A 23,746-nucleotide genomic window follows, 5' to 3' on the forward strand; every position below is an offset into this window, starting at 1 on the left:
AGACAATGACTGCGAGAGTCTCAATTAATGTCTGGTGTCATTGAGCTACAGTGGCTTGCAAAAGTATTCACCCCCCTTGGCATTTTTCCTATTGTGTTGCCTTACAACCTGAAATTAAAATAATTTTTTTGGGGGGGGGTTGTATCATTTGATTTACACAACATGCCTGCCACTTTGAAGATGAAAAAATATGTTTTATTGTGAAACATACAAGAAATAAGCCAAGAAAACAGAAAACTTGAGCGTGCATAACTATTGACTAGGCCATTCCAAGACATTTAAATGTTTCCCCACCACTTGAGTGTTGCTTCAGCAGTATGCTTAGGGTCATTGTCCTGCTGGAAGGGGAACCCCTGTCCCAGTCTCAAATTTCTGGAAGACTGAAACAGATTTTCCTCAAGAATTTCCCTGTAGTTAGCGTCATCCATCATTCCTTAAATTCTGACCAGTTTCCCAGTCCCTGCCAATGAAAAACATCCCCACAGCATGATGCTGCCACCACCATACTTCACTGTGGGGATGTTGTTCTCGGGGTGATGAGGGGTGTTGGGTTTGCACCAGACATAGCATTTTCCTTGATGGCCAAAACATAAATTTTAGTCTCATCTGACCCGAGTACCTTCTTCCATATGTTTGGGGAGTCTCCCACATGCCTTTTGGTGAACACCAAATGTGTTTGCTTATATTTTTCTTTAAGTAATGGCTTTTTTCTGGCCACTCTTCCGTAAAGCCCAGCTCTGTGGAGTGTACGGCTTAAAGTCGTCCTATGGACAGATACTCCAATCTCCGCTGTGGAGCTTTGCAGCTACTTCAGGGTTATCTTTGGTCCCTTTTTTACCTCTCTGAATAATGCCCTCCTTGCCTGGTCTGTAAGTTTTGGTGGGTGGCCCTCTCTGCAGGTTTGTTGTGGTGCCATACTCTTTCAAAAAAATGTATAATGGATTTAATGGTGCTCCATGGGATGTTCAAAGTTTTGGATATTTTTGTATAACCCAACCCTGATCTGTACTTTTCCACAACTTTGTCCGTGACCTGTTTGGAGAGCTCATTGGTCTTCATTGTGTTGATTGCTTAGTGGTGTTGCTTGCTTTGTGGTATTGCAGACTCTGGGGCCTTTCAGAACAGCTGTATATATACTGAGATCATGTGACAGATCATGTGACACTTATATAAAGTCCACCTGTGTGCAAACTAACTAATTATGTGACTTCTGAAGGTAATTGGTTGCACCATTTCTTATTTAGGGGCTTCATAGCAAAAGGGGTGAATACATATGCACGCACCACTTTACCATTTTTTTATTTATTTTTTTCCACTTCACCAATTTGGACTATTTTGTGTATGTCCATTACATGAAATGCAAATAAAACTCTGTTTAAATTACAGGTTGTAATGCAAGAAAATAGGAAAAACACCAATGGGGATGAATACTTTTGCAAGGTACTGTACTGCACTGCGAAAATAAAGGAAACAGCAACATAAAGTGTCTTAACAAGGCGTTGGGCCAAAACAAGCCAGTACAGCTTCAATATACCTTGGCACAGATTCTACAAGTATCTGGAAGTCTATCGGGGGATGCGACACCAATCTTCCAGGAGAAATTCCGTAATTTGACGTTTTGTTGTTGGCGCTGCTCCAGAATCTTCCCCAAGTTTTCAATTGGGTTGAAATCTGGTGACTGCCGGTGAAACCACTCAGTGACCACTTGTGCCCTGTGGATTGTGGGGCATAGCCATGGTAGCCAAAATAATGGCTTGCCAGGCATTTTTATACATGCATGATGGGATATTCCACACCTGTGTGGAAGCATCTGCTTTCAATATACTTTGTATCCCTCATTTACTCAACTGTTTCCCTTATTTTGGCAGTTACCTGTAATATAACATAATATGGATGACACCACATTGAGACACGGCAATGGCATTTTTTGCTTTATTTCTTCCAACTGTAGCGTAGTAAGGTTACCAAATCATGGCATTGAGTCATGGGAACTCAAATGGCAGACTTTTATTTGACATTTACAGCTAAGGTTTATTTCACTTCACATTCAGTGATACATTTTGCCAGTAAACATACATTTATTCTGAGCATATGCAATAAAATAAAAAAAGCATTATCCACATTTCGGAAAGACTGATAATAATTCCCCCATCAAACTCAATGGAACAATGGTCACAGAGTACTAAAAATCCCAGACAGCGTGAGCGGTTCATTGAAAAGAAGAAGAAAAAACGTGTATTGAAGGTGCTTCATCATGTTCGTCTTACATTGAGAATGGTTGTAGCTATTATGGTTGTGGAACGCTTGTAGACTAGTATAGGCCGCTCGAACCTTCAATTGTCCTGGTGTAGCTTAATAATGTACGATTTCACCCTTTACCTATCAGCCTGACAAACAAGAACATATGTCCATAAATGGTTGGGGAAAACTTGATATCAAGAACAAGACATTTCAGGAAGACACATTTTAGCTGAAGATGAATTAACTGGTAGAATTAATGTGGGGGGTTTTATCCTGAAAAACTAGATCTAAAATGGATGCAAATGTGTGAAATTTGAAACATGTGAAACCAATACCTAGGAAAGAGTCATTGGGTTATTTGCTACGAAACGATTAAGCAACCTGTGCGCAATTTGAAGCAGAGAACTAAACTTAAATGACATTTGGACAAAACAGTTGAAATACAATTGCGCAACCGACTAGGCAAAAACTGGTTGAATCAAAGTTATTTCCATGTCATTTCAACAACATCAAAAAAACGTGATGATATTGAATGAACGTGGAAAACTGATTGGATTGAGAGAATTTCGTATTTTTTCATCCAACTTTTACCCTACATCCAATGAAAGGGTGACATTTTTTGTTGATATCGCGCTGAATTTACATGAGTTAATCCAACCAAATGTAAATCAAAACTGGACCTTGAACTGAGGTCTGTGCCCAGTGGGAAAGTATTGCTACAAGCAACTATTCCTGTTAACTGCGCCCCCAATCGCCATGTCTTTTTTTTCTCCCCAATTTTCATAATATAAACTCTTAGAGTAGGTTACAATAATACAATAACATGCTATCATAAATCGAATGTATCAATTAAAAAAATAAGGACAGATCCAGACGTAAGCCTATTTGAATCCCATTGCATCATAACCTATTTATTTGTTTTAGTACATTGAATTGGTAACCTCGTTAAATTCACATAAATCAAGACTGAGTGAAATCATATAAGACAATTCGATATTGAAAGCACATGGATTATGTAACATAAAAACTGCCGTGACCTAGATTCGAACCGGGATTGCTGCGGCCACAGCGTGTGCAGTGGTGCAAGGAGAGCAAGTTGGAAAGGCAAACACAGCCGCTCAAGTCTGGAGCTAAAATAAGCATTTTCTTCATATGATAAACAAGAGCGAGAAGATCTGAAGTATAATATGTGGAATTACTTTCACTTTATATACATGTAAGCTAATGAAAATGTTACTCACCGGAATAACGAATCGAATAAAATCATTTGACCCTAGTGCATGCAATGCTGAAAGAAGTGTACTGTTGTTATTTTAGACAGTTCATTGATACTTCACCATTAATTGAAATTGTAAAAATACATCACACGACAGAAAAAATAATTGTAGGCTAATTCAAAGCGTGTTAAATCGAATAATAGTGTATCCTAATAATAATAGTATGAAAACACAGAGCCATGTTTAGAAATAAATTCAATAAAAGCATAGGCATATGGCTAAACATCAGACATGAGAAGAAGAATGACAATTAAATTGAGGAATAGCAGGCTATGCAATTCCATTGCAGTTTATTTCAAAACATGTTCGTTGTATTTACCCTTCAATTTAAGAAGAAAAAACATTCCACCTAATGTAAAATTTGAAGGATGTGTTATTGACTAGACATCGCTTTCTTTAGACGTGTATGGTCTTTTGTCAATCCATAGGCATTATTTTTGTAATAATTCGTTCGTTATTTAGGCTACCGACTTTGTGGTTTGCATGACATTTTGCTGACATGATCTCGTTTGTTCCTAAACGAGAAATAATCGAAACGTTCCAAAAACTGGTGACCCTCAATATAACTACGTGGCACGTTATACTTTCTCCACAGTAACCACTAGATGTCGCCGTTTATTAGCTAAGGTGCATAGTACATACACTCTCCCATCCTCAGTCCAAACCTCTACTATCTCAACAGACACTAATATTCACAGATGCTGTATCATCAAAGCCACAAATCTCAATCAGCCTGGTAACTATCGATTCGTTTTCGCTAAATAATGACGCTGGACATATTTTGTTAATCAATGTCGAATTCAGGTGGCCTATACTGATAAAACAGAGTAGCCTATGCCTGGGTTTAATAGTAATAACTAAATAAATAATAGCCTACTGAAACACTTGTGATAATCAAAATCATAATCATAATGATCATAATGCAAATATAAATAATAACAGACTATTTGTTTTTCTGATTGACGTTAAGTTGCAGCGACATTGAAACTATATAGCTCACATTTTGTATATATATATATATATATTGTATAGCCCTACACATTTTTTTAATCATAAATCAAATTGCACAAAGGCACGCACTCAACCACTCTCTCTCTCTCTCTCTCTCTCTTTTCTCTCTCTCTCTCTCTCTCTCTCTCTCTCTCTCTCTCTCTCTCTCTCTCTCTCTCTCTCTGTGTGTGTGTGTCACACACTCACACACGCTCGCGCGCACACACACACACCAAGGAACTATTGGCTCTTCTTATCCAAGGCCTGTTTCGTCATGGTGAGATGCTTTAAGATGTATTTTTTTCTAAAGATTTAAAGATAATTTACAATAAAGGACGCGTTTACGTTGTAGGCCTATTTATGAGTTTTGTTCGAAACTGAGAGCATGAACTGCAAAATCGTAACGTATTCCTACATTTGAAAGCAGGCGAAAACATAAATAATTGGTTATTCGCCATATGACTGGAAGGGGTAAGATGTAAAAGAGACCGAGTGACTAGAAACGATTGTCCTCTCATTCTCATTATAGGCTGACCGTGCATGTTTCATTAAACGTATATAGAGATATGTAATGAAGATAGTCCATGTTGACCACGACATGGAAGACGGGTATCACCAGTCGGTGTATTACCAATGATCTAGTTCCAATATGAAGTCTGTGTCGGGCATAAATATGTATTCTATAATTGATTGATGACCACATTAAGATTATAATAGCTTGTATCTTTTTCTATCGTTTGCAGAAAAGCAAGCCATATAGCCTATAGCCTAATTGGGAAAATGTCGCAGTTTCTTCTCTATCGTCAAATTCGTCCCTGTTACATATGTCACTGATATAATAAGTGCAATGGCTATCTATTTTGAAATATCCGTGACAATTCAAATGCAAATTATTAATACGTCATTGCGTTTGTAAAAAAAAAGTGTTTATGTTCACGCAGTTCTCTTTTTATTCCACTTTGCTGTAGACCTTGTTTGGGTCTGTATCTTGCTTTAGCCTAACCGTCAATAGGTGCTACAGTGTGATTGGAACTGCATATTTATCTAGTTCACATAGCTGACATGCCTCACTTGACATATTGGTTAAAGTGCGTCACACTATTCCATGTTACAAATTCGAAAAAGGGTGGTTTGGTTTTACAAGTGGCAAGAGCAATTGATGTGCAATAATCTTAGAATGCTGTAGCCTATGCATGCAAACCCCATGCGTGTTTGTCAAAACAAACAACTTGCAGGTCGATGACAGCATGTACCCTGTTTGGAGGGAAAAATCTTTACGTGTGCCCGTCTGACCACTTCTATTGGGTGACACATAAGAGGAGCAGTTCGGGAAAAAGGTTCACTTGACGAGGAGGCTGAGTTACGAGTAGGGACTACGGAATCTCCCAACAGCTCGCACAAATAAATTGGGCTGGGAAATTGGCGACGACTTGATTGAGAGCGCGTGCATAGCCCAGCAGGAAGATTTGAATGGTGATGTAAAATATAAGGGTAAGTTAAACGTATCTCATTTAGCCTAGCCTACTATATATAATGTGTTGCAATTCGATTTTATAAAGCAAAACGCTCATTCTAAACCAATCATTGTTTGTGATTTAAAAAACGATCATATCTACTAAAAATTCAACAATTAGCTACTTCAAGACAATGGTTAATAAGTCAGTGTTTCATTCAGTGTGTATGTGCTCGCGCGCTCCCACAAATGCGGCCTGTGTGCGCATCATTAGCCAATACAGAGGAAATGTCGCCTTTACATAGCCAATAGAGAAACATACTCTAAGGTGGGTTAACACTTAACATTATTCAGATTATTCAAATGACCATAGGCTACATGTATCCCAAATATTTTTGTTGTTGTTGTAAAGCACAATCTCGAACACCTTTCCTGGAATATAGGCTAAATATAAATCCAGGATCCTCAGCATTATTATAGCACTGAATCCCTTCTTCTATTGTTTGGCCATTAGAATCTTATACATATTTCTGTCGAGAACAATAATAATATTATATTTTACAGTTTTACATCATTAGTCAACTAACAAACTTTCTATAGGCCTATTGCCTTATTTTAACCCATTATTTTCGGAATAGTCCTTTTTTTCAGCTGATAGGCTATGTGAAATTCGAAATACTGTAGGTTAACGCTTGTAGGTGCGCGTCATCATCCATAAATATCCATTGCAATCACTACAACCTAAACCAAAAGTAATAGCATGGAAAACGAAGAATATAGAAAAGTAAAGCAATGCAAATCTATCTTTTACATATGCAACAATATAAAAAATAATACGCACGCTGGAACCAACAGCATCGGAGCACTGTGAATGGCAAAGTGGCTCATCTCATTATGCATGGGCGATTTCCCAGGCAGAACCCTTGGTTTCTTCACTTGATGTCTCCAAAGCACACCGCTCACACAACCATCGGAGCTTTGTCAAAAACAAACAGGACAATGTTCGCTTTCCAAACGGTAATCAAATACCCAAGAACCGGTTGGGGGAAATTGCTCTGGCAGCGGCTAGACAGACTATGTAAACTGGATTTGCATATTTTGATGCACTAATTTTCTTGATGTATTTAAATATGGCTGCACGTAGATGATATGCTTGTCTACGTCATTGAACGTGACCTCGCTGTTAAACCAAAACGTGAATCTGGTTAAATCACATGGATATGCCTGTAATTAAACAGGGAAAAGACTAAGAAAGAGAGCTGTAGGAAATGACTTTGCCCTGATATAAATGTAGTGTTTCACAAAAAAAGGACATACTTTATCTCCTCCAAACTATTAACAAGGCATTTGAACCTGTAGTAAGCGTAGCTATGTTGATAGTGTAATAACAAATAGGTGATAATAGTTGTAGTAATAATACTAATAACAATAAGAATTGCAATTCATTACATTACCTGTATTACCTATTGTAACTTGTTAGTAACAATACCAATATTTCCATTGTCTATAGGCTAGATATGTAACAGCCCAAGCATATCATGTCACATGGTCCTTGCACACAGGGGTGTCATGCACCCCTACAATCTAAGGGGGCACAAAGTACCTGAGGATGGCTGGGGGGTGGAAGTTAGGGAATGTAGCATTTGTCAAACACTTGAAATAGCTTTTTCCTGTAATCTAGAGACATAATCACTATGCTTAATTCTATATAAAAAAAATATATATATTTTTCTGTATATCTAAGCATACCTCTTGAGCTGTAAGTATCCTACTGACTGGTGGTTATTTTAAAGAAACTAAATGTGGTTCTCTGCATATCTGCTAAAATCTTGGTAAAAGATTTAAAGGAATGTGAGTCTTACTGAGTACTTTTAGTAATTGCTTGCTTTTTTAAAGTCTACCAACCTTGCAAGTAGACAGGCCAGCTAAGATAGTTAGACAAGCTATCTAACTTGATTGGTAGGCTGAAATGTCTTCCTGGTACAGGAGCTAGTTATGAGGTTGGAAGATTGGGATCTGGGCTAGCTAAAGCCAAATTCATAAAATTGCTGGGACACATCTGAGGGGGTCTGTGTGCCCCCTATGGGCACTACGCCTCTGCCTGCACAACACAGGCTAAAGAAGAAGTTAGGGCCACACATTGCTTCCATCTTATAGCTAACTACTTTTTGCTGTCTTCTGAAATTAATTTATCACAAGTTCAATTGGTACATCATTTTTACATTGTATAAATCCACTCATCACGGTGTGTGTGTTTGTGTGTGTGTGTGCGTGTGGGGGGGTGTATACAAATGAACTAAATGCTTAGGTGAAGGCAAAAAGACCGACCAAAAACATTTTGAGTGGAATTATAAAATGTTTTTCCCACAAAGACTATGATGTATTACTGGCCTCCTTCAGTCTTGGTTTGGGATTGTATCAAACACATTTGTTCACGCTTTTGTCTGAACGACTGTAAGTATGTTCCGTTTGTCATAACGCGTTAAAGGAGGGCCTGCAGCAAATTCATTACCGACCGCCATCACTCCGTAACCTGGTCTGGGAATGGGGGAGTCCAGGTCAAAAGACGAACAATGCCTCTTCAGTTCGTGCCCAACAACAGAGCGAGAGAACTTGTTTGAATTTCAGAGCACGTCCTTTCTCACAGAGAAAGGATGGACCCCCCCCCCAAAAAAAAAAAGAACTTGCAGACTCTCACAGCTTCAACTGTGCACTTTCTATTTGGTGCCGCAGACGTTATGGGAAAGTTCGGTCTCCCTCTCCCCTCCCTCTATCATGTGCTTGGAATATGCTCAGGCTTTTACTCAGAGCAACTGAAGCACACATAATGAACTGAGTATTAGCGGCAATTTTAAATGAAGTGACGGCCGAGGACGGCTGGATATTTGGGGGACTGTCCACGGGATCCCACAGAACATATCTCCTATCTGGGATAATTTCTGATTTCTGTGTCTGATTGCTGTGATGCTTCTTGCGCAATTTGAGGAAGTAAGTTCAATTTTGGTGATAATCCATTGACCGTGCGTAAAGTTTATGTAGCTTGATGTGCGTAAAAGTTACAGTAAAGTTGAATGACTCGGTGAATAATAGACTATATTCATTGGTTCTTATTGGCTAGTGGACGTAATGTATAGAGATGATTTGTTTTAGTTGAAGAGGACCATGTAGGCTACGATTAGCTTTCATATATATTTGAGCAGTTGCAGTTCATACCGCTTCGTAGGGCTGTAGTGCTCTTCCCTCGCACTTAAATACATTTACATTTTGTCACATTTGGAGATGTTGTAGGCCTACTTAATTCGCTGAAATAAATAATCATGACGAAAACTCTGAGCATTGTTCAGACTGTTTGCATGAGCTTGTGGCAACCACAGTCACAAGCACAGTGCAAAAGTAGCCAACGCCTCTCCATGCATTGAGCCAAAGTGCAGACTTAGCGCAATGACACGTTCAATTATTGGTAGATGGTTTGTGCAATAAGTCAAAACGGCCAGCGGAGAATGTCTTCAATTGCTCCGAACATCAGTTTATAGTGTGCTTTGCCGGGTAAAATTGAATGTAGGCTACAACGTATGCGTAAAGATTGGGTTGCACATCGACTCATGATGAAAATTGTGTAGGCTACCTCCGTATCGTATGGTGTAAACAATACTTCATTTCACGCCTATGGTGCAGACCAGTCTCGGTTGTTGGGTTAGTTGTGAAAAAGTACTTATGGGGTTTTGTGCACAGTTAGTTAACCTACTTACTGCTCCAATCCTTAAAGGGACAGTTTGCGATTGTCACATCTTTTTTTTTTTTTACTTTTAAAATTAATGAATTATACTTATTGATTCTTGAAGAATATACATTATAATTGCCTAATGAGCTTAATTCAACTGTCGTAGCTCCATAAAGACCAACATATAAGCTTGTTTAACTACATTGTTTGTAAATAACTCAATGTATAACCATAATTGGGATATCATGGATCGTCAGTCTTTGCATGCATTGCTCTGTCTATGAATTCGAGAGCTCCAGCCACATACCCCAGCTATTTACCAACACAGTGGTGGATTGGCAACTGTGTCATTGTTTGAACTTGTTTGATTGCCCCTTTAATGAGGACGAGAACTCAATAAAAGAAAGAAAGAAAAGAAAACCACTATTTACAAAGTAAAAATTATTGGTTTGAATGAGTTTATTTAGCCTACATACTGTATAAAAAACAGTCAATGTTATACAGATGGTCTATTAGAATGTCACACAGTGTTATACAGTGTCAGACATTCACGGTATACTGTCATAAATTGGGTACCGAAATAACCACGACATACTCTGTGTAGCATAATCAAGGCATTACTGATGTTTAAAGTGATAGAATGACAACATATAAAACCTACAGTATAGGATCACGGTTGCAGGCTAGTCTATATGCTGCAGGGCAAATGTTCCATGCTGTATGGCGCGCAAAAAGGCCAAGGTGCGAGAAATGCTTGCTTTTTATGTTTAAAACTCACTTCTGTTGAAATTGAGAAATAGTAGTCATATAGATTATAATATTATGTCAGAACCATTGGGAAATTTCACTTAACTGAATATATCGCTTTGGTAGCCTACTGTTACAATTGTAGGCCTATGTGGGGTTGTATGATACAACAAATGCGTGGTTGAGGCCTGTGTTCCCTATGTTCAGAGCTTAGGGTTTACCCTAACTTGCAAATACATGATTAAAAAGTATAAAAAATGGACTTTAATAAATGGGTGACTCTGAAATTATACAGAATTGGATAGAGACGTGCATGGCGCATTCTTGGAGGGACATTGTATTAGTGCATTAGCCTTCAAATGGGATCTCTGTCAGTTGGATCAACCGGTGTCACTTCGAAGGAATTTTAATATCAAGGCTACCACTTATGAATACTTTAACTTGCAGTCAGATTTGAACCGCGTTCCGAATAATAACTGGGCTTAATAATTGCACAGGGCCGGGTGTCGTGATCATATAAACGTTGAATTTAGATGTGTTTTGGCTGAGCAATTGGATGCCTTCCAACCTATTTGGGCCTTTCATGTTAGCACCCGAACGACATGTTTTAATAGGGCCAATACATTAATATAGCGCGCAGCAAAAACACAAGTGAACAGGTGCATGTCGCGACATAGATGGAAACGCAAAACATTTCAGTTAACGTGCAAAGATTAGGCAATATCGTAGGCTATAGGGTGTATATGCAGTTAATTAGGCCTACCCGTTGTTTGTAAAATACAGATAATTAAATAAGCCTGAAAAAGGACTACAAAGTCACATTTTGTGCGGATCATCTCTGCGTTGTAAAAATAAGCCAAGTTTGGAACCACAATTAGTATAGCACGGAAATATCGATCTTGTTTAGTTGGCCTATTAATCGCAATATTGGTGTATCATGTAGCCCAATACCTTAATTGGACCTCACTGCTTTCGCCCTCCCCTCGCTCTCTCTCATTTGACACACACACACACAGAGACACACACAAAGCACACAACTATCTTGCTTTTTTTGTGCCAAATTTGGAGAATTCTTGCTAACAATACGTATACAGTAACCTACCCTATAGTATGGGTAATAGCCCTGGCATACATCCTAAACTCATACTAAAAATAAATTAAAAATTTAAAAAACGTCCGGGCGCATGAACACATATCGTTAATAGTTAGGTTATTGACTATTTATATTTCCTACTAAGTCTGATACATATTAATATATCATTATTGAATGTTTGATACAGACAAAATGAAACGTTTTAGGTGTGTCACTGTGTAGAAAAATGAACGCGTGTTGGATAATGCGACATCGCCAGTATAGCCTACCTGGAAACCATTGTAGCGTTTACATCGGTCACGACGATGAAAAAAAACACATGAAGCCAATAGGATTTCGACTCAAATCGAGTCAATGAAAGTGGCTTGACTCGCATTCTCTCTCACACCCGTATATTCGATCAACCTGGCCCAGTTCCATGCTACAGCAAAGACCCTACTCGGTACTAGCTGCGACGAAAATACAAGGACAATGCTCTACTCAGCCCTGGAATGCTGCCATATGTCCTCCATTGATTTGAGCTCTTTTATTTTGTGGTTTAAACTGCTGGCTATTATACCCTTACTGGCTTAAAAATGTATCAAGATGATCGTGCTCATACCATAGCAAAATCATTTTGTCTTTCCGTCCTTTTTTTTGTCATTCCACAAAACGCGTGCAGACCGCTAGCGGAAAACGCAATTATTCCGGTGCCTTGGTAATGACGCAAGGAGATTTGCCACTTGCTCGTGCATGAATATCAGCGTGCATTTGTGATTTTTCATGACATCATCATCATTACTTTACACTCCCGTGGTCTGAGGCCTTTGACCTCGCCGGGTTGGTCCAGATTTTGGCATTGGAAGCCCAGCCCTCCTCCCCGTTTCCCCCCTTTCCTTGGGGATGGCCCTTTTCCCACTCCTTTCAGACGGTTGGCAGAGGCTAGCCAACATAACGGAACCCTTGGTTTAGAGTCCTCGGCATCTCTTTCCTCTAGCACGCTGGATACGTGCGGACAACTTGATATTTTTTTGGTCACATACAAGGTCCTCTCCATATTCCGAAACAATCGCGACGTTTATCCTGTGTCATTTTCGCACTTTCTCCAGGAAACGGATTTTCCACCTCCTCCGTATCTTCTTTGCTGGCCTCACAGGATATCTATTGCGCCTGCCACAACGATTTAATAGGCGAAAGAGCCTTTTGTGGAATTGAATTAATTTGCATTGCAAATCAGGGCCTGTGCAAGGATGACTGCACCATACAGTTCTCCACCTTACTTCAACTCAGTAATGTTGGCTAATGTCATCTGAATATGACAATCTAAACACATTATATTATATTTTTTGGATATTATATTTTTTAACAACTGGTGTGTGGAAGTTTGGGGGACTCGTTCCACAGAAGTGGCCTTTATGGAAATAAAATAGGATTATGAATGGGAGTAATATTAGGTGTACTTCTATATTTTGGTTTATTTGCCTCAAAGTATGGGTGACGACTTCTGAAAGCAGGTGCATAATCCAACGCCCGGAGAACAGAAGACTATTATGGAATATTGTTGAAGAATGGGAAGTGGGTTGTTATCTTTGGTTATCTAGCTGTATGAGTGTGATGGCCGTCATAAAGCTAGATAACCGAAAGTAAAAACTACTTCCAGACTCATCGAGGACCTTGGAAATATAAACGGGAAATAACAAGACCAATAAACCTACTCTATGCACAAAATAATAACCTGACGTTAAAATATACTATTGAAAAAGTCTTAACATTTGAAATAATTGCTGTTTCAGCTAGCATTGACGGGACATTTTCACTTATTGGAAATGGGAAATAGTTGTATTTATGTATTACTTATTTATGTTTGTGGCAGGCAATTACTTTTGAAAACTTCAGGTAGCCTAGACTATAACTAATCATAGCATGAGTAAATGTTGCATTCACACACACGCCCACACACTTTTTAAGTATATGCTTAGGCTATTATAGGCCTTTGACAGATTCAGTGTGAGAGTTCTGATTTTGTATCTATCTTGTTCATGCTTCTTGCTATATTCTTTCTTGAAATACGTTATTATCTATAATTAAATGTGGCAAATGAATATAGCCTAGGCTAGAATGCATGCTCCATCTGTTTGGCTAATGTAGGCTATAGCATTGAGAATGAGATTGACATTTAGGATGCGCGCCCTCCCCATTTTTTTATTTCAGCATGATCGACTCCAACCAGGAAACGGCGCTGGCTTCCCAAACAGCAATAATTAGAACGTATACAGAGCTGACAAAAACGGAGAGGGGGGTTTGGGGTATAGGCTAAGAAGGATGGGGAGGTGGGAGGGGTTTGTGTAAGTGGGGGTCGGCCCTGCTTAATTGATTCCGTTAACCGCAGTGCTGGAGATGTGAACGACTGGACGCTCCCATTCCCACGCTCGGGGCAAGTGGCAATGCCATGCTCAGTCCGAATATGACAGACAGGAACGGGGGTTGGGGGGTCCATGGGTGATGAAAAGATGTCAAGTGCGCCAGACTCATCTGCATCCCCATAGAAAGAGGCGACGTTTCCCACCCAGCCGACGCGGCCTCAAAACTTGAGTAGCAACGGTTTTGAATGCGTAATGCATTGCCAATTATCTTAAACCTGGACGCGTTTATACATCCAATCAACGATGTTATATAATTATGGAATTGTAGGACTTATAATGGCCTAGCGCTCTAACACTGATCTATTGTTTGTCTCATGAGAATGAATTTGACAATGCAATAAAGGCCTAGAGAAGTCTGCCAAATTGAATAGATGATATCACTTCATGTGCTGTATTTGAACTTGACCAGGATTTTTTTGTTTTACCTTTAATTGCAAGACATGCCCTGATTAATATAAATGAATGTTTATAGAATTAGCTAAAGCCAACATATTTATTTTATTCTGATATATATAGTACATCCGAATAAAATTCGTTTTAAAGAAATAGCTTAATAGTGCAGGCATAGCTTCTGGCCTGGTAATTCTGCATGTTGGATGCTATTAGCTATAGGCTACAGGCCATTAGGCTTATATTAGCCACCAGTGGATTTGTTTATAACAACCAAGGGAGCACGTGGCATGCATTAGGCACATGGTGACTAGCGGGATAGTTGTCTTGTTTCTTTATTGATGGTAGCACAGTTGGATAGAATGGTACAAACACCATGAACATGAAATGCTTTGTTGTCAACCCAATAGAGTTGTAAAAACCATTGTTTCTAAACGATAGCATTCCAACAAGATCTATTTATATTTGAGAATAGCCTCTGCATGGTGTCAGTTGTAACCTAGGCTGTTCGTTTTCTTCATGGATGTTACAAGAGTCTATTGTCTGGAGATGAGGGGATCTTTATTATCTACACTTGTTCTTAAACTGCTTTTAATTGAGTCATAGCCTACATTTTTCTTTTGTGATTTTTAAAAACATTTCAGATAGTATATTATTATTAATAGTAGGCCTTTTCATATGGATGTATTTTTTTGTGTACATTGTGTAATGTCTTATGATTACTTAAAAGTCTATTAAAAGATTGATTAGCTGTAGCCTAACTGATGAAATTGCTTTTTTTTTTTTTTGACAAGTGCTGGCCTAAATTTATTTTTAATTGATAGGCTGATGTGGAAGCGCCAGAGTTCTAGGCCTAAACCATCAGTGTATGCAGTGGTAGGCTAGTGCACATGGTATTATTCAAGTTCAATGTTAAATAGGCTCACAGTGGCTGAATTCAACATGGTCTTGCTGAAAGGGTCTCTGGCCGACTTTTCTCACACCATCAGACAAAACTGGTGTGTCTTGTGCTGACCCTTATCAAAGAGTGTATACAATACTGGGTCATTATACGTTAGCCCAAATTTTTTATTTGAGAACACAATTTGGGAAAGCAGTGAATAACCACGTTTCATTGTCCCTGGTTAAGTCGATTGAAATCACCATCTAGACTCATGAATGGCTGCATTGTTTTCTACTCTGGCTTCGTACTAAATGTCAACACAGTGTAAAGAAAAACTTGTAGTCTGTAAGTAAACCAGCAAATATAAATCAGTTGATTCGCCATAGCATAAAAGGCCACTACACTAAACTGACTGAATGAAAAGATTTCTTCATCATTGGAAGTCTGAAAATGTTTTATGGTGTGAAACTTACCTAAATTCAATTTGATACTTTTGACCCAAAAAATTGTCTACCATTTCACCAAATTATTCCTCCGCCAATTGATATTGGTGGAGACATTCTTATTTTATTCATCCAGTGTAATTATTTTTTATTTAGCCTGAAATACAAAACCAGTAGGCTATATCATATGGTAGCCTATTTTATTTTGTGTCTTTTATTTTGTGTCTTATTGCTTTGCAGTAGCCTACTTTCATGTCCTTTCTAGGCTGTCATACACTATGTTTCCCCATATTGTAGCACTGTATCAAACAGAGGATGTTAACCTCAGTCATTCTCCTCAAAAAGTGCAGCATCACAATGCAATGCTAGATGTAGCCCAGTGTTGCCAGGAGAGAGAACAGTATCACATGCCTGAAACTGTTGCAAGTCACACTTGCATCTCTCTCTCTCTTAGTCACTCTCACTATTCCTGCTGTGCATACTGTAACAGTGATATTGGCTGGCACCGGTTTGCATTGGGCGTGCACTGTCTCCAGAGCATTAGTGTATATCACATTAATATTTTGTCCTCTTGCGAACACTGCCAAATCATGCATGAGTCTGTGGTAATATAGTAAATACTCTATCAAGCTGAATATTTAGCTACAATTAATCTAATACCCGACAGCAGATAGTCCTACATACTTTTTCTCTAGCTCATCTTTGTTGGCTGAGTAGTGTATCTCACAGTAGGAAGTGCTTGGAGTGGCTGTGAGCAAGGGCGGACTGGGACCAGAAATCCGCCCTGGCATTTCTAACACACCGGCCAATTTCTTTTTGCTGAGGTCCCCACACTGGCCCATTCTTTTCCTCAAGGCCTCCACAACGGCTCAATTTTCCCTTGAGGCCCACATTATTAGCCAAATAATGATCATTTTTTGCAACAAAAAAAACCTAGTTAGACAGGCCCACTCAGCTAAAAATGGTTCAGCCCATCTGACAATTGCCTGAAATGCCAGATGGCCAGTCTGCCCCTGGCTCTGAGGATACATGTGGTTATTTATGAAACTGCCATACAGGCAGGGTATGGGAAGGAGAGGAGAGGCCTTGCCATCCATTTCAAAAGACCCATTTTCACAGAGAAATATAGACGTGTGATTTGACTATGTGTATAGAGATGGGTGGTGACAGCACCTTTCTCTGCTCAGTAACTCTGGCTCTGCTGTCCACTCCCTCCCCACCCACACTTACAGTCCTCTGCAGCCATTGTTGTCATGTGATTGGCTGAGTAACATAACCATGGCGACCATGGCAGGTTTTTCATATTCATTGGACGAGCAATCAGCATATTTTACACCAGCCCAGCTTGCCAGTTTTTTTTTATGTGCCTTCTTTCTGTGCAGAGGGCTCATGTTGTAATAATACAAGTGCAATCTGGCAGGCAGTGACCTTATGATGAGGTCCGTCTGGGTCATTTCTATGCTAGACAAAGGATTTAAAATAGTCACCATGTTGTTGCATCTGTTATTATAGTATTGTATTGTCATAACACAATGTGTTTTACACTGGGATTTAATTGCATACGGACGGGTGTTCAGACCTAGCACGTCCTTTTTTTGTCATTTGTCTGTAGCAGTTACATAGTCGTGGTAAATACTTACTTAAGCACGAAAAACATCACACAAATCCTTCAGCTTGATTTGCTAAAATATCAAGCTATGTCAAGCAGAGACAGGTCATACCAGATCCAATGCAGTATTCAACGTTCGTCCAGGTCCCAAGGACGTTGGGAGATGCCTGTAGACGAGGAACAATGGTTGTGTCTCAGTAGCGTCTGTTCTGTCTGGCTTCACCATGTCTCTCTCTGTCTCTTCTGGACATGAACTTGAACTTGAGACAAGCAGCCAGACGCCATCTGTGCTCGATGGCTAATGAATTCAGGGCATTCAATGGAGGTGGAGCGCCACCATTGATGAGCAGAGGACCCTCAGACTGAGTTAGCTTTTCACCACTTATAGAACCCAGTCACCAATTCAGCTGTTTGTCCCATTTTTATGTTTTGGGAAATAAAAGTAGGCGTGGGTGTTTGTGTGTGTGTGTGTGTGTGTTTAATGTGGTGGTCATACCTGTAAGTGTGTTCATGACTGTGATTTTCTATATGTTTGTGTGCATACCTGTTCAATCTACATAATCATGATAATACACATATTTGTGTGTGTGTGTGTGTGTGTTTGTAAATGTCTATTTTCCACCTTGTCGGCCGACTATTTCTAAGTAATCTCATTTCAAATCCCAGGCCAGCCATTATAAACAGGCTGCCGTGCTAAAGTCATTGCCTTGATAATTGAAAGGGCCGGTTTAGTGTTTCCCTAATAACTAAGGCCTGGTAACTGAATGAGGCGCTAGTGCTTAAACAAGCCCTAGCGCTGTGTGAATTCCTCAGGCCCTCCTTACTCCCGCTCAGGCATCTGTCACACACACACACACACACACACACACACCAGGATTTTCCCTCTGGTTGGTGTCGCCGTGGCAACGAGAGGTGAGCTCACGGTGTGCATGCCGGCATCAGCACCGCTGGAGCAGGACAGGTTCCTGGTTTTATTGTGTGTGTCTGTGTGTGTGTGTGTGTGTGTGTAACTGACTAAAATGCCACTCTCTCCTTGTCTCCTGGGCTCAATTTAGATTCATCCCACACATTGAGGTGTTGCATTGTATTTCCTGTCAGGTGACTTCTCCATTAACAGTGGTGTGATGGATATTATTAGCAGTGCACAGGGTAACCAAAGCTATGTAGACCACATCAGTAGGTATGGCTGCTCATCTTACACAATGACGACAGCCTTGCCACTGTAGATGCTCTTTCAATCTGCATCAAACATATGACATTGCAGTGCCTTTCAGTGCATCTCCTGATTTTTGGCATCTCACACACATACACACACCAAATAACTATTGACTCATCTTTCCACTGGTTCACCATTTATAAGGATGGGGTCAGCCTCCTGCATCCTTGCTTATAAACGATCAACCAGCCATAATATGGGCTAATAATCCATTGTTGGATGTCATGGTTGGGCCCTTTTTAATGAAATCATGCATTGCCACTTGAGCGTCGTTGTGAGGAGCAGTGGACATGCTGTGCTCTGACACAGTGCCCCTCCCTTTAGCAGCCTGCGTGGAGGTGGTCACAGACATGGTCTCACTCCTACCAGTACATTAGCTACCTCCATGTCTCACTGTCCATGCCATTACCTTCTGAACACGACTGGATCAATGTCGGCTTAATCGGACATTAATGACAGTCAGTGTACTGTAAGCTCCCACACCAAATGTGTTTTTATGATGGGTTTGTTTGTTAATGGGAAGTGTGAATGGGACATTGATAATTATGGTATTGCTTGAGCAAAACATTGAATTAATTGAAGGGCACTAAAATGAATGAGGAACAAAGCCTATTGTACAGTAACATCCTACAAACTTACATTAAACATTTGAGTTTGTCTCATAACCACACATTGTTACTTACACACAGATAATGGGCGTAGATAATACATACAGTAGCCTACATGTATAAAATACATATTTTAAAAACATATAGGCTCAAACATATAAAGGACAAAATAGTAAACATTTATTGATTTGCATTTTTCCAACATATCTCTCTAACCATCCCATATAATGTTCAGCAGACTTCCACAAAGATGCTAATGCTAGCTAGCTACATTGCACTTATGTCATCTTAATGGCTAATGCCATTGATGCTAACAACACGCAGCAGAAATTCTGGCGGCCACAAGATTAGTATGACTGATGTTGTGAGCATTGGCGTTAACAACAGCTAGGCTGGCTGCATACGCATGAATGGTAGCTTTACAGTATACGGCTAAACCAAGCTGACTGCCTGCCTTTCCTTTTCGATATCTCTGTGCTCCACTGGCTTTTGATTATGCAAATAGCCCTGCTATAAATAATTGCATCTGAAATACGCTTCGAATCCTCTAGTAAGATGAAAGATTGTAAATAATGTATTTCATGTTACTGCCTTATTCATTCTCAATTAATTAAAAATAACCAAAAGTGAGTCCTTGTGCCGTTACTGTTCTGACATACATTATGGTGACACTGACTGTACTTTTCCTTAAATGTTGCCAAATATATAATTTTGCTCTGGTATGTTAAGGCAGTGGTAGATCACAATGTAATTGTAGATTTTCCCTTGCATTCTTTCATTTGCTCATACATACTCTGAAAATACAGTAATTTTTCAGTATCTAATATTAATAGTTCAAGGTGTCTTTCAATGTGAACATATTTATACATTTTTAAGCAATAGTTGTAGTACCCACCTACCAATTCGTATGGCTCAAATAAGTATAGAATGTTTTATATAATGCATGATGCCAACTACTTTATCTGCCGTTTTTACAATGGTGGGGGGTTATAGGAGACATGAAATGCGCATAAACAGCTGTAGCGCTGCTACAATTAAAACAGGACAGTCGTTCTCCTTGGTACCTTAATGTGTTTTGAATACAGCGAGCCAATTGAAGACGGTGTACTGTTTCGCAATTCAATTATGTGGGATCTTGGCTTGTCTAGGGAGATGGCAACGCTGCATATAGAGCAGTAAGCACTGCTAGTAGTCGCCACAGTTGCATTAGCATCTGGACCTTTTATGCAAATTTCAAGAGCCGGCACCAGAGCCGGCGCCTTATATCCTTATTAGAAAGGGGGAATTAAATATTTATTAGGAGGGCAGGGGTTAGGGAGGGGTGCCTGCCCAGTGTTGTTGTGAAGACCTGTGATAGAGGAGGAGGAGAGAGAGGAGGAGGTGCCTGGTGTCTCTCTCCCTCAAGGTGCCACCATCTTAAGGCGTTTGGCAGTGGTGAGCGCATGAGGAAGGTAGACCTAAAATGTCCGCTGGCACACACATGCGCGCGCACACACACACACACACACACACACACACACACACACACACACACACACACACACGCACACACACACGCACACACACACACACACACACACACACACACACACGCAGTGTGGTTGGTGCGTGTGGTGCTCTGAAGCCAATTATTCAATTAGCGGCATCACCAGCCATGCCTGCCAAACATCTCGTTTGCATACATTAGTCCTTTGATTACTGTCACCTTTGTGATTTTCGCGTGTCTTGCTTTCCAATGTTGGTCTCCCACACTGTATTGACTGTAACTGTCACACCGGCAAAGTGTGAACTGTATTTGTTAATATTGAATGGATTAGAGTTTAACATTTTTAAAGAAATTCCTGGCTATAGCCAAAGAAGATATTTGTGTCACATTGCATGTGAACATTTTTATTCTCTCTTGGGAATTCTTTTAAACAATTCAAGTGTTGGCAAAGTTCGCTTGCAGGCCAAAAGCAAAACTGAAAGATGGATTAATTTACTAAAGTCCATGAGACAAAGATAAGACAGGAAGCCATTGCAAAGTATGTAAAGCACGTCCAAATGCCATTCCCCATTTCTGCTATCATTAGCCTCAACCACTACACATCAAAGAAACAAAACATAATTTCACCTTATATCTGAAATAACATAGCTACAGTTACAGTGGGGAGAACAAGTATTTGATACACTGCCGATTATGCAGGTTTTCGTACTTACAAAGCATGTAGAGGTCTGTAATTTTTTATCATAGGTACACTTCAACTGTGAGAGACGGAATCTAAAACAAAAATCCGGAAAATCACATTGTATGATTTTTAAGTAATTATTTGCATTTTATTGCATGACATAAGTATTTGATCACCTACCAACCAGTAAGAATTCCTGGCTCTCACAGACCAGTTAGTTTTTCTTTAAGAAGCCATCCTGTTCTCCACTCATTACCTGTATTAACTGCACCTGTTTGAACTCGTTACCTGTATAAAAGACACCTGTCCACATACTCAATCAAACAGACGTCAACCTCTCCACAATGGATCAGGCCAAAGAACTGTGTAAGGACATCAGGGATACAATTGTAGACCTGCACAAGGCTGGGATGGGCTACAGGACAATAGGCAAGCAGCTTGGTGAGAAGGCAACAACTGTTGGCGCAATTATTAGAAAATGGAAGAAGTTCAAGATGACGGTCAATCACCCTCTGTCTGGGGCTCCATGCAAGATCTCACCTTGTGGGGCATCAATGATCATGATGAAGGTGAGGGATCAGCCCAGAACTACATGGCAGGACCTCGTCAATGACCTGATGAGAGCTGGGACCACAGTATCAAAGAAAACCATTAGTAACACACTATGCCGTGATGGATTAAAATCCTGCAGCGCACGCAAGGTCCCCCTGCTCAAGCCAGCGCATGTCCAGGCCCGTCTGAAGTTTGCCAATGACCATCTGGATGATCCAGACGAGGAATGGGAGAAGGTCATGTGGTCTGATGAGACAAAAATAGAGCTTTTTGGTATAAACTCCACTCGCCGTGTTTGGAAGAAGAAGAAGGATGAGTACAACCCCAAGAACACCATCCCAACCGTGAAGCATGGAGGTGGAAACATCATTCTTTGGGGATGCTTTTCTGCAAAGGGGACAGGACGACTGCACCCTATTGAGGGGAGGATGGATGGGGCCATGTATCGCGAGATCTTGGCCAACAACCTCCTTCTCTCAGTAAGAGCATTGGGTCGTGGCTGGGTCTTCCAGCATGACAACGACCCGAAACACACAGCCAGGGCAACTAAGGAGTGGCTCCGTAAGAAGCATCTCAAGGTCCTGGAGTGGCCTAGCCAGTCTCCAGACCTGAACCCAATAGACAATCTTTGGAGGGAGCTGAAAGTCCGTATTGCCCAGCGACAGCCCCGAAACCTGAAAGATCTGGAGAAGGTCTGTATGGAGGAGTGGGCTAAAATCCCTGCTACAGTGTGTGCAAACCTGGTCAAGAACTACAGGAAACGTATGATCTCTGTAATTGCAAACAAAGGTTTATGTACCAAATACTAAGTTCTGCTTCTCTGATGTATCAAATACTTATGTCACGCAATAAAATGCAAATTAATTACTTAAAAGTCATACAATGTGATTTTCTGGATTTTTGTTTTAGATTCTGTCTCTCACAGTTGAAGTGTACCTATGATAAAAATTACAGACCTCTACATGCTTTGTAAGTAGAAAAACCTGCAAAATCGTCAGTGTATCAAATACTTGCTCCTCACGGTATATATTCCAAACAGCAATAAAGATGCTAAAAAACTATATTATTCATGCTTATATGTATTGTTGTTAGAAATGTAAAAAATATACATAAGACATATAGACAACAAAGAATCAAAGCACTAATTTTCTATTACCCAATGCTGGAGGAAAAAGGAAGGCGGGTAACAAACAGTTTCAATATATTTCACACTCAAAGAGGAGGTAGCATAAACATAACCACTTGTAACATATGGACTTGCATTAATATACGCAATTTCCAATGCAAAGTTACACCTCACATTTTTATTTTTAGAGTTATAAAACCGATCAGAATTCCGAAGAATTATGTTTTTTTTTACTAGGGTTGATGTAATATGGAGAACTTGGCAAGCCAGCCTATTCCCTACAATGTAAGCTCCAACAGAAATAACTTAAAATGAATAACTTCGAATTAAACCAAATTGTTTGCACTCATGACTCACTCATAGTTTCAATTATAGTTTCTGCCAAACATCAAGCAAAAACTTGCAAGGTTGATAGCCAACTAGCCTGCTAACGTTAGCCCTACTAGCCTGCTAACGCTAGCCCTACCAGCCTATTAATGTTACGTTAGTACTACATGAGTCAGCCAGGTGCTATCAACATCTAGCTTGCAGATACTTTCAAGTAAACCAAAGTTTGGGAAATACATTACACCAACCAACCAGCTATAAATTAATGTTAGTTATATGCAGTTATCCTAGCAAGCTAGCAAGACCAGCTAACATTAGTTATTTAGCCAAATAGCTATTAGCCTAGCCAGCCTAGCCACGTACCTTGCTTATAGTCAGCAAGCTAGAGCTGAACTACTGGAGACCAGCTATAACACAACCAAAACATAATCACAAGTCAGAGCAGAGACTTACAGATTGATGGTTGTGCCCATCGGATAGTAAAACTTTTAAAAGCATGC

At 39.9% G+C, this 23,746-nt stretch overlaps 1 long non-coding RNA gene across 3 annotated transcripts in view; it reads left to right on the plus strand.

Moving 5' to 3' along the window:
• Nucleotides 1-4,699: 4,699 nt before the first annotated feature.
• The window catches only part of LOC112263370, a 70,933-nt gene continuing 51,886 nt past the window's right edge, over nt 4,700-23,746 (plus strand). The window contains exon 1 of one of the 3 annotated variants that reach the window (XR_002955482.2): nt 4,700-4,785. This is a non-coding gene — a long non-coding RNA (uncharacterized LOC112263370). Of the gene's footprint in view, nt 4,786-5,495; nt 6,000-8,690; nt 8,950-23,746 lie in introns of those variants that run through there. The other 2 variants (XR_002955480.2, XR_002955481.2) reach the window with 2 other exon arrangements.

The sequence above is a fragment of the Oncorhynchus tshawytscha genome, linkage group LG12, assembly GCF_018296145.1.
Source record: "Oncorhynchus tshawytscha isolate Ot180627B linkage group LG12, Otsh_v2.0, whole genome shotgun sequence".
In the NCBI taxonomy this organism is placed as follows: Eukaryota; Metazoa; Chordata; class Actinopteri; order Salmoniformes; family Salmonidae; genus Oncorhynchus; species Oncorhynchus tshawytscha.